Source organism: Dendrobates tinctorius, unplaced genomic scaffold (genome assembly GCF_039654945.1).
Source record: "Dendrobates tinctorius isolate UK_male_01 unplaced genomic scaffold, ASM3965494v1 ptg000064l, whole genome shotgun sequence".
In the NCBI taxonomy this organism is placed as follows: Eukaryota; Metazoa; Chordata; class Amphibia; order Anura; family Dendrobatidae; genus Dendrobates; species Dendrobates tinctorius.
The window spans coordinates 53,843,577-53,856,202 of record NW_027361732.1 but is presented as its reverse complement, the minus strand read 5'-3'; positions in this window follow the sequence as shown (position 1 = coordinate 53,856,202).

Genomic DNA, 12,626 nt, shown 5'->3' with positions numbered 1-12,626 from the left:
TTGTCCCCCCAGGTTCAGACACTTTGTCAGATAAGGGCAAAAATGTTATGAAAATGCCAAAAGTTGCAAAATTGTGACTTTCCCAAGCTTTTTTTTACCAGTTCTCTAAAAGCGATGCTTAATCAGGACCAATGTCTTTCATTTTCTTTAGTGCTAAGATTCCAATGAGGATCCCAGATTCTTTATCCACCTGCACATTTTTAGGAAAACAAACTTTTATTATATACAAGCTATTCAAAGAGTTTTTAAAAAAACTGAACAATACATGAGTAGTCCAGGAAAAATGAAACCTTGTCAAGGGGATGTAAAAGTAACAAATTCAATCATACTCACAGACTAGCAACCACCTGGCTGCTATGCGGTCTGCACACAGACAGGTTGTGGTGATATCACTGTTCCACCAGTCGCTAGACTGCTGCAGCCTGTGATTGGCTGGGTCATCAGATGTTTTATGATGAATTACTGCTCAAAATCACCTGACCTCTGCAGCCAATCACAGGCCACAGCAGCCCAAAGACTGAACAACGCAGTTAAAAATTTGACAGTGCTTTCAAAAAATGTTGTTTTTATGTTAAAGCAACCAGTCATTATGATCTTCCTTAGGGTCAGGGAGCTGTAAAATGTCCCATCGATGTTAATCTGGTGGGTATAATAAGATATGAATGCAATGAAAACACATAAGTCCAGACTTATCATTTGCATTTTTTAAGCAACTTTTTTATTTTGTGGCATTCATTGCTGTTTTTTGTTCCATATTCTCCAAAATGGTGAACGTGTTTCCTGAATTTTGTGAAAAGACAAAAGTGAGCTTTATTTTTGTCTTTAACCTTTTTTGCACCTTTTTAACAGAAAAGTCAAATGTTCTGCAAAACTGGTGCAAATCCTTTAATGAATTTGTCCCAAATCAAAGAGTCACTAATTATTAATTAATTAAATAATTATTCACACCAAAAAACTAGTGAAACTATGAATTGGGCATATAGACTACTGACAACGCAGTGTAATCCTTTCTACACATTACTCAAGGACTGGAGCATGCCTGCTTGTAGCTCCACCATCTGCAGAAGTTGGGTACACTTAGTTCCTCAGACAGTCATTGAACTTTTTGGCCAACCTTCCTAACTACCTTGGAACATTTCACGTAGTGTGTGTCTTCTCCACTGAAATTTAAAGTCTGGTGATCTAACTGTTGCTTGTTCGTAATAAACATCTTTGGGGCCATTAAAGTGAGGAAATTTTTTATACAATGCTAAAATAATTCTCAAAGGACAACGGCATTTGTGGCAAGCTTTATTCTAACCCACTTTGGAAGGTTTTTTATGGATAATATACACCCAGTGTCAGACTGAAGAAGATTGGGCCCATCGGAGGATTTGATTCTGAGGTCCCACCTTTCTCCTAACATATAATAATTAGTAAATTGGTGGAAATCTGACCACTAAGACGCCCATTACTTACCAGAACAGTGGATTTTTGTTCCCCATGGAATATAGAAGACCTCACCCATGTGTACTATTGCTTTTCTGAATGGGTGTGCTAGAGATAGCCAAGAACTGTACTTGACTATCTCTGACATAGCCAATGAATGTAACAGAAAACCACAGGCATGACCACTATTCCTTTCAAGTATTGGAAATTAGTACACCATTATACCTATCATGGGGTCTTAGTGGACAGATCCCCACCAATTTACTAGTTATCACCTATACTGTAGATGAGAGATAATTTATAATAACTGGAATTTCTCTTCAATGCTTCTACACCAAGGGGCAGGCATACCATTGGTGCCACTTGTGCAGCTACAGAGGGGCCAACGAGGTAAGGGGGCCCACTTCTACCTCCACAACATATGGTTTTGTGTATAATGATTAGCTATTGGTCAGCAGAGGGCTCACAAATTGTTCTTGCACAGGAGTCCTTTTCTGTTGGTTTGCATTTAAACGCCCCTTAAATTATGCTCCTGCAATTATATAAGGGGTCATTGCACTGAGTCTTAGCTTGTGATATCTTAAGTAATTACTTAGATGTTACATTGGTAATACAAGATGCTCCTGGCATGGTTTTACTTGCCCAACACTATGTCATCTAGGCATGGTTTCTCTGTTTTAGTAGATTTTCATAGTATGATAATTATTTTGAAGACTTCAGAATAATATAATTATACACTGTAATGTGATCTTGCCATAGGCCATATTTTTTTCATTACTTGTATGTATGTTTAGTAACACATGCCTATACAGGAGCTCTTAATAAAAAGTTATTTAACTCTGCTGCTTCTGTTGTATCAACTTTATGCTCCAATAAGCAAGACAATAATGACAAATTATCAAATCAAGCCTCAGATGTGACCCTCAATTGGGAGAGCAGCAATTTAATGAAGACAAAAGCTACATGAAGGCTGCTAATATCATTTACTTATAAACAGGTTTTCTCAAGAGGACCCTAGCTCAATCCCTGGAGGACCTATAAGCCTGCATAATTTCATTTAAAATATTGTGCAATTCACTAAATTAGTCTTTGAACATCCTTACTATCCAATTACGAGGCTCCGGCAAGGACAGAATAATGACATTTCTCAAACGGTGAAAAGCATGTGGTCTTAACAAACTTATGACAAACACGAAAATTGGCTTTCAGTTTTGAAGCCATAGTGACGTCCTGGTAATTCCTCTAGCAAGAAGCAACGATATTAAACCAGCACCAGGGCAATAAGCGAGGACCAGAAGAGTAAATCCTAGGCTCGAAAACATTTCTTTTCACTGCTACCTTCAGAAGTGAGAATATCATATGCCTGAATGATGTTTTTGCATTTGCAAGCTATTTGGACCACTTAAAATCTAGTGAAATCTTTTCTGAATAACGGGTACAGAATACCTCTCGGACAGTTTTATCTTCGAGGCAGGCAGAAAAGCTTAGAGTTTTAGGAAGTGAGATTCATCTCTGTTAACGCACTGCAAGCCGCATTATTAAAGTCGTTTGTCATGGTTTGAATATTTCTGCTTGATTCACCATTAAATCGCTGTTCTAATTACCAACTTTGTCATGAAAAGTAGTCGGGCTGCTGTATACACAGGAAAACTTAATTTTTTTAATAATGGTTTGGCTTGTGCAAGGAAACATTTCAAGAGCTATATGTATTTAATTGATGAGAGAATGCCTGGTAAATCGTAAGTCACTACATGTAAAATAACCATGACAGCAAATAAAAACATCCTCCAGTAATTTTCTCACAGGAAATCATTTTTCGATGATGCTGGTTAATCATTTTGCTCTATGTTGTTAATGGTTTATTTATTAGTCCTTTGCTGGGATGGGTAAAATGATTTATAAATTATATCAATAACATGGTTCTAGAAAATGCTTGGGTCACAGTTTACATTTTTATATACATCTTATTCATAAAATGGCTTCAAATTTTGTTTATGTTCTTTTACTGTAGAAGAAAAATTTTAAGGAAATATTTTAATTTAACTCTTGCTATCCCTAAGAAATTTTATTTCATAGTAGCACCTTTCTTGTAATCCAATACTGTGTAGTCCTACTTGTTTCCATTAGGACTTCTCCAGCAGTGCTTTGGGCAGTTGGCAACAAACATAGTAAAGACTGTGGCTTGTAATTAGATAACGCAATGCGAGTATGCAAAACAGAGAATGAGGGGTCAGTTCTTGACATGGACGTTTCTACCATGGATGCAATGTACTTGACTGCTTTGGGTATCTTGGATAGAGGGACCCAATGCATTGTTGACTTTGCTCACTTTGCTATTAGATATTAAGAACATATGTAGTAATGACATCTGTACAGGAACTGTATTGTTAGCAAACAAGGGGTGAGGATTTGGTAAAACAGTCATGGTAAATGGTTAAGCCCCAGTCTCACATAGCGAGATCGCTGATGCGTCACCTATTTTGTGACTCAACAGCAATCTTGCCTGCGATCTCGCTACATGTGACATGCAGCGGCGACCGGCCCCCCCTGCTAGATATGGCTGATCGTGCTTGAATGTCCTGGGCCATTTTTTCATCGTTGGGGTCCCACTGGCCAGCGCGCATCTCTGTGTTTGACCCGACAAGCGACCTCATTGGCGACGCAGAACTCGGGGACGCAGGTTGGAATCGTTCACAAAAGCTGCTGTGTGACAAGGTACCAACGACTGCCGAGGATTGCTGGATGGTTGCTGCGCCACTGAAGAGATCTGCCTGTTTGGCAGCTTACTAGTGACCATTTAGCGACGCACCAGCGATCCTTTCCAGGTCATATCGTTGTTGTGATCGCTGGTGCGTCGCTAAGTAAAACGGGACCCTTAGAGTCAAAAATAAATACTCAGTCCTTCTGTTTTAGCAAAATCTGGTATCATAATTAGGTCTTTGTTATGGGCTGACACTTACACAACTGACACTTAACATAGTATCGTTACTCCCTTAGACATAAACTGTCTTTACACATTCTCAGCCAGTTCTCCCATATATAACATTCAGCCAAGCTCTACTGTCTGGAGATGGCTTATTTTTAGGAGAATACAGGGATTGGCAGATTAGTGATCAGTTGTCTGCTCCGGGGACATCTTCTCTGACAATCAGTTGTCCCATACACATTAGACTAAAAGTGGAACCCACCACTGCCCGCAGATTTGGCTGTCATTAGTCTAATGTGGATGGTGAGGCTTTAATTCTGCAAAAGGAACTGTGATATTGAAAAAGCATAGCTGCCATAATGATACAGGAAAGATGTATATCTTTGTACCGTGTTAGCCAGTAGATAGAAAAATATTCCGAATTGAGAGTCCTCAGTGGTTGATACCTTTTAATGGCTAACTGAAAAGATGGTAACACATTGCCATAATGGTGATTTTTCTAAATAAAACTAAAAAAAGTGAGCTATTCATGACGGGTTGATGAGATCTTGAGTTTTTCTAAATTATTCTTTTAAAATTGTAAATGTTTATTTGTATCAGTTCTCACAGGACACATTACATTGCAAGTATAGGGCTTACATGTACATTGGCCAATAAACTTTCAGATTCTAATGTTAAAGACCCATTGTTCAAAATAACTGTGTAAAATGAGTGGGTTGAGTGACTGAACGATGTGTCCAAAAAAGCTTATTCATCGTGCATGAAATGGTTTCTGCAAGTGAACAAAATTCTCATTCAGTGTTCGAGAATTGTGTTGCATAAATGGAGATCGTTCACTCCTTCAGCGATTAGACCAGCAAAAATGAGAAGTGAAAATTAAAATCCTAAATTTGTATGGCCTTCAGTGATTAGTTGATTGTGTTCTGAGGCAACTGGTCAGTAGCAGTTGGAGAATTGGAATAGATTCACATTTGTATCATATTATTCACTGTTAATATTGCAAGTGTTTCTGTTCATATAAAACTATGATATTGATTATCAATCATTTAATAGCTATTTCAACTACATTTTCTTTGCTCAGTGTCAACAGAAATTTTTGTACAATGATTTCTGAATTCACATTCTAGAAATAATTAATATCACTTATAGGATTCGACCGTTATACTCACCTACACTTCAGATTATCTGTATGCGTGACCACAGTACACGATGTTCAATGGTACGATGGAATGACCAGTATTCAACCGTTTCACTCACGATTCTTGTCTGATATAAACACTTTTCAAACATTATTTTTTAGTTGTGAGTTATGATCGCATCGTTCATCGTTTAAATTATTATCTGCTCATGTAAATTAACTCTTTGTCTTGTATTATAATTGAAAGGTGTTCAGAGACAAGGTAGCCATCATCTTTGTGAAGTGATAATACATAGAGAATTAACTGAAATGGTACCATCGTGAGAGGGTCTTAGAGTCATTTTTATATAAGGCACTCATACACTTGAATCATTTCATGAAACGCTGACTCTCTTATTGGCTTTAATGGTGGGGGGAAACAAGAGGAGTACAATGAAGACCTCTGAGGAAAATATGCAATTTCTTAGCAGATGTTACCATCAATATTTTTAGACCCATGGCCCTGTGCCACTATTGTACCCATTGAGCCATCATGCTGATAAATATATTCTTCAGGAACAAACAATAATGAAATGTGATGCACAAGAAAATTGCAGATGATGAACATTTGTAAGACACATTCATTTTAAAGCCTTGTCATAGTGTTTCCTTTAATAAATCTGAGTGATAGACATCGCTGAATATTTACAAAAGGAAGAATCTCTAAATTATGCCTGTTGAATTGCTGAAGATAACCCTCCAAAAGGGAGGTGGGAAAAAAGTACTATCTGACCATAGTATGAAATACGTAGGTATGGAGTGGAAGGAAGGTGAAAAAGCAGAACATCTCTCCATTACTAGTTGTGCTAATGATGGGCATAATGCCAGTATACATTTTTGTGAGGTATACGAGATTGCTGCAAGCCGGTGCTATCATCCAATAATGTCCTTCTAAGTAGAACTTCGTAAAAATAGGGAATCGACTGTGGAGACAGGAAACACTGTCAGCACTGGAGGTATGCTCCGTGTTCGTCGTAGGTACAGAAAGAAATATTTTACCCAAGATGATTGGATTTTATTGGTTTCAGCACTTAATCATTTCCTTCTGGTACTGATGACAAATGCATATGATAAAAGTGTTTTCGGTCTCCAAGGTCTATTCTCTAAAATGTACCTGGAACACTGTCTTCATGTGGTAGAACACAAGCACACATTATTTTACAAGCTTTCCACTCTTTGCAATAAACTAAGTCTTGTCATGAAATGCTTGAATAATACTAAAACTGCAGTAATCATCGAAAGTGGCATTTTGTAATGAGTATGGAGAAACCATTTTTTTATTACTTTGTAGTTTTGTTGAGCAATTTACATTGTTCTTGTTTTGTTGGTTTGTTGCAAATAGCATAAAGTTTGTAAATTGTGCCAATAAACTAAGTTTTCTTTGAGTGTTGAATCATTTTTTATAGCAACTATATATGCACTGTGTTTAGTATCTACCCATCTCTATTAGCCATAACATTAAGATCACTGAAAACTAAAATAAATAGCACTGATTATCTCCTGGAGAGGTAGGACACATTAGGCAGCAAATGAGAAGTCAGTCTTGATTTTAGCATGTAGAAAGAATAAAAAAGGAAAGGTGTAACATTCTGGGCAAGTGTGCCTCAGATCTGAAACATGGAGCAATGGAAGATGGTGGTTTGCGTTAAAGAATCATGATTTCTTTCATGTATGTGATCGAGTGTATTTGTATTTCCTAAAACGAGATGGTATCAGCATGCACTAAGGAAAGTAAAATGGCCAGAAGAGACTTTGACTTTGTGATGCTTTTGATAATAATCTTGGGAAATCTTTCTTTCTGATATTTATGTAGGTATTAGGCAAATCAGTCCGAGATTGGACCCCAGTGCATTGGCCCTTTACTCACGACCCGAGCATGACAGATTCATAGAAACATTTGAAGCTGTCACGCTCGGGTCGGGAGAGCTGCGGCCAGTCCGTGTATTAGCAATTAGCAATCAAACTGAATGGCACAGAGGTCTGAGTGAGCCTTTACCTTGATATGCACCAGCCATCTTAAAAATGTTGAGACTAGACACACACCTTCATCATCATGGTATTCCTGAATGGTGTGGACAGCCAAGTGCAAAATTAGTTAAAATTGGCTTAAGGAACATAATTACATTTCTAAGTTTTGAAAACAATCATGAAACTTTGGGATATGCAGGAAAGAATAGTCATAGCCATGGTGGCAAAACCTTGTAGGATATGTGACAAATCTGTAGCTACAGTATGTCTAGCATCTATCTTGGTGCCAAAAACTAGAATAAACCTTTTTAGCTCAAGTGGAATTCATGTAATAATGGGTCAGAGCTGTTTTGATGGTATATGAGATCTATGCAATGTTTAACAGACTGTTTTAGTGTTATTGTTTAACTTTTTTATCCCTATCGCTCACCTGCTAGATACGAGGGCCAGTATATGGGCCAGAGAAGGACATGTTTTTTTGCTGGAGATACAGCTGTAGGAAAAGAGTTAAATCATTTTCTATTTCAGTGCAAAACATTAGAGCTGTAAGCTAATGGTAAGATAACATAGCATATATTAGTAAAAGCTAGTCGTCCAGCAGATAATTTCAATAAAATGTCAGCATTATTTATATATTTAGTGCACTTTTTTATCTTTAAAAGTGTATAATATGTATATAATTAGGGATGAGCGAGTAGTGAAATACTCGGACTCGCTGTACTCGTTACGATAAGCTCCTAATACTCGGGTACTCGTAACGAGTAGTGAGTCCAATGTAAGTCTATGGGAAATGCGATTAATGGGCTGTGTGTGTGTGTGCGGGGCTGTGCTGGCCTGTGCCGGAATGTGCGGGGACTGTGCAGGACTGTGCCGGGCTGTGCGGGACTGTGCTGGGCTGTGCGGGACTGTCCTGGGCTGTGCGGGGACTGTGCCGGGCTGTGCGGGACTGTGCTGGACTGTGCGGGACTGTGCTGGACTGTGCTGTGATGGTGCCGAGCTGTGCGGGACTGTGCTGGGCTGTGCGGGGACTGTGCTGGGCTGTGCGAGACTGTGCTGGGCTGTGTGGGGACTGTGCGGGGACTGTGTGGGACTGTGCCGGGCTGTGTGGGGATTGTGCCGGACTGTGCGGGGACTGTGCCAGACTGTGTGGGACTGTGCTGAGCTGTGCGGGGACTGTGCCAGGCTGTGCTGGACTATGCTGGGCTGTGCGGGGACTGTGCGCGGACTGTGCCGGGCTGTGTGGGACTGTGCTGGGCTGTGTGGGGACTGTGCGCGGACTGTGCAGGGACTGTGCCGAGCTGTGCGGGGACTGTGCCGGGCTGTGCGGGGACTGCGCCGGGCTGTGCTGGGACTTATTGGGCTGTGTCGAATATTGCAAGGCGAGTAGTAAAATTTACTCGCCAGGATTCGAGTACCGCGAGTACCGCATTTCTCGCCGAGTACCGAATCCTAATGAGTATACTCGCTCATCCCTATACATAATGCAAATATCCTAAAAACAATCATGGACAATTAAACATAGAATAACCATTGTTTCTTTGCCATGTGGTCTCAGACTTTTGCTCTATTTTACAATTCTGTCCCAGTCTCCAGAGCAGATGTCATGAGATTAAGTCTTGATTTGGTATTAAGCTCTACACACTCTCTCAGTACATAATCCCCCTAATCAAAATAGATTTTTCTGTAAAGACCCCATTTCTTTAGGTTATCTCAAAGCAAGTGGATAAATTATCTCTTATTAGATCAATAATAGGTCACCAATAAGGGTCATTTGTGAGCTGCAAAGTTTGTGAAGAGTATTTGTGAGAAATCTGTTTGCTTCAGAGCTGCTTATGGTTTCTCATATCTGTTTTTTGCGCTTTTTGGGTTAAATTAGAGAAATAACATCTTAAAAGTTCAATCTTGTGACATTCAAATTATCCAGTTAAGTGCATCATCATAAAGCCTAAAAACAATAAATAACAAGCAATACCTGCCTTAATATCTTTATCATATCTTTAAAACTACACCACATTGCCAATAGGCACCATTTTTTTGTCCATGAACATTTGCTAAAAACTAGCAGATAATTCATACTTGTATAAATAATTGAATATCGGGTGCACTACAATTTGACTAGTTATATCATAACATGAGTCAGGATGCTACAGAATGCATGGAAAAGAGACAATGCACAAAACGAAAAAAGACCAATGCATATGCACTGTGCACACCAATGATAAGATATATCAAAAGGATTATTTATTAACACAAAAGCACATACATACTTAAAAACAAATTAAAAACATGACACTAACACCCATTCCCATGTAAGAATGACCAATATATTGGAGCATTCTAACATTTACATATATTGTACCCAAAATCCCAAATGGCACAATTGAACAAATAACAAAATGAAAATACAAAACAGTGGTCATGCAATGTATTATATTACACTGTAATAGACCAAGCCACTGCATAGAAAAAAACACAGTATAATACTCAAATGGATCAAGTCACCGTATATATGATGAAATAAAGTAATGATATTGCAGTGTCCAATGTCGGACACTACATGCGTGTCAAAAGAACAACCAACTCCCTATATCAACGGTAGCCCGAATTAATATTACTGTATTCAATCAATGGGCGTCCCCATGCATGCCCACCAGATGTACAAAAAAAAGTGCCAGATAGCTTAGAATGAAAAAGGGCCAAAACAACCACCACTGCCCAACCACTGCTTGGAATGAGGGCTATAGAATATGAATGAAATAGGGCTGAAAATGTGTCCATACAATTACCAACAATTCCATGTATGTCCAATAAGGATTCAGACCCCAAGTGGTAAGGATGTTTGAAAAAGGCAGAACCTGATAGAAAGCCCTAATGATAATATAAGCAGGGTAAGCTGCATAATAATAAAGAAGCTAGGGGTATGTGGACGGAAAGGGTGTGGGAGAAACCGCACGCATATTGCTGCAACAATGCAGCTTAGTCAGGGGAAGTGCTGAAGTATAACAAACATCACCCTTAAATAGCCAAAAGTAAATCAAGTTGATTACCGGTGCATTCGCTCACAGGCATTGTGAGTTTTTCTATCATTAAACAATTACCAACAATTTTGACCGCGTGTGTGCTAGTTTATTTAGAGAAAAATTCAACTACACTCTGCACACCAGAGTTCCAATCATGTATTATTTCGTTATGCTCGTCTTTGCCTTTCTGTAGTTGCGGTGCCATATTCTGACCATTTGCTGTCAGTACCTACTTATACACCTTTTATGTAAGTACTATTTTGAAATTTTGATCTAATAAAACTTAACTTTTTTAACACTATATTCTGGTTCTTGGGCGCATTTTTCTATTATACTCACTTGTCATGCTATTTGCACTGAACCTTTCTATTTATTCCTCGTATATCTACACAGTGGTAACTAGACTGTTTTAATATGGACTGTGTTTAATTGCCCTTATAGGATTTATCTCAAATCTCTTGCATGCGCACAACTTTCTTGCCTACATGTCATTGTGCCTCTGAAGCCATGTTTTCAGTTCTCAGGTTCAGAGGCACTGTTCATGTCTGGAAATGAAGACCCTCTATTCCAGCGGCTGATCTACTGCTCCTCCGTGGATGACAGCCATGTTCTTTGCTTCCGGATCACCGCTGTGCGTCTTTAAAGCCAGGAAGCGTACGGCTTTACAGGTGCACTGACATTGAAGCAAGAAAGTCGAGGGCAAGCATGAGATTTGCAGAGTGCAGGTAATGATGAAGACTCTAGCAAATCATGTTATCGTGCCCACTCGCGAATCTTATAAAAAACAACTGTCATCTCCTATCTCAGCAATATTTGTCTTTACTGAATTTTTAACATATATTACAATTATAACATACAACAAATATTACAAGGTTTCTAATGCTCATGTGTTATAGTGACTTATTAATGAATAATTAAAACTGTGGTTACTCTTTAATTCAACGAGACGATTCACTCATTTTTGCTACCTGCCATTCGGATTTCACTCTGTACCATGATTTTAGCACCAAATAAACTAATCCCATGAGAGTAACAAAATTTGAAGAATCTTTTGTCAACCACAAGAAATGAGCTAATATCTGCTCTTGTTTTAACCCCAATTCAACAGTTTATTAAGGCTTTTGTCTCTTTTGTGCCCTGTTTAACAAATGCTTCTCATCAGGCCTCGTGGGATGCTGTACTCCGTCTACTGCTTTGTCAATTTTTGTAATTAGCTACCTAACAAATTGAGGAAAATTAGCCTTCTGTTGTTAGATCTATACAGGAGACAAAAGGTAACCCAAGCATATGACAGACAAACAAGGCGTTTGATAGAGCGTCAAGAACCAATCTGCTGTGACCTAATGTAGGCCGGCAATTTAATTAAATCTGTCAAATGTTACAAGGTAATTAAAACGTCTGGCAATAGTGGGATCATTATATATGAGAATGTGTAGTTTAGAGGCAGAAGTTACTTTTCTTTCATTTTTGAAGGGCCACAATACAAAACCCGTAACGCCCTACATTCATCATATGACATTTAAAATACTGGAGTATTTTTATGTAGTAAATGGATCTTTGGACCCCTTTAGATTCCAGGGTCCAGGTGGCTACTACCTCTGCCACTCTACAGCTGTGCTCCTGCCTGTTTGTGTCACTATTACATTAGTGGTGCAATGATGAAGTAATAAATATTTCACATTTATTTACATTTTGTAAAAAAATAAACTCAAAGTATGATGTGTGCATTCTGAGTAGTAGAAATATTTATCAACTACATAGGCATTTAATTCTTGGAAACCAAAATACATGGTCTAAAAAGAGAATTTTAAAGGGAATCTGTCACTCCATTTTTGGCCCATAAGCTTGGGCCACCACAATCAGGGGCTTATCTGCAGCATTCTGTAATGCTGTAGATAAGCCCCCAATGAAACCTGAAAGATAAGAAAAACACGTTAGATTATACTCACCTGGTGGCGGATTCCGGTGCGGTGGGTGTCTCAGTCCACTCCAGAGCCTCCCATCTTCATACGATGATGTCCTCCTCCTTGCTTCTCCCTCGGCTCCTGCGCACGCGTACTTTATCTTTCCTGTTGAGAGCAGAGTAAAGTAGTGCAGTGCGCAGGTG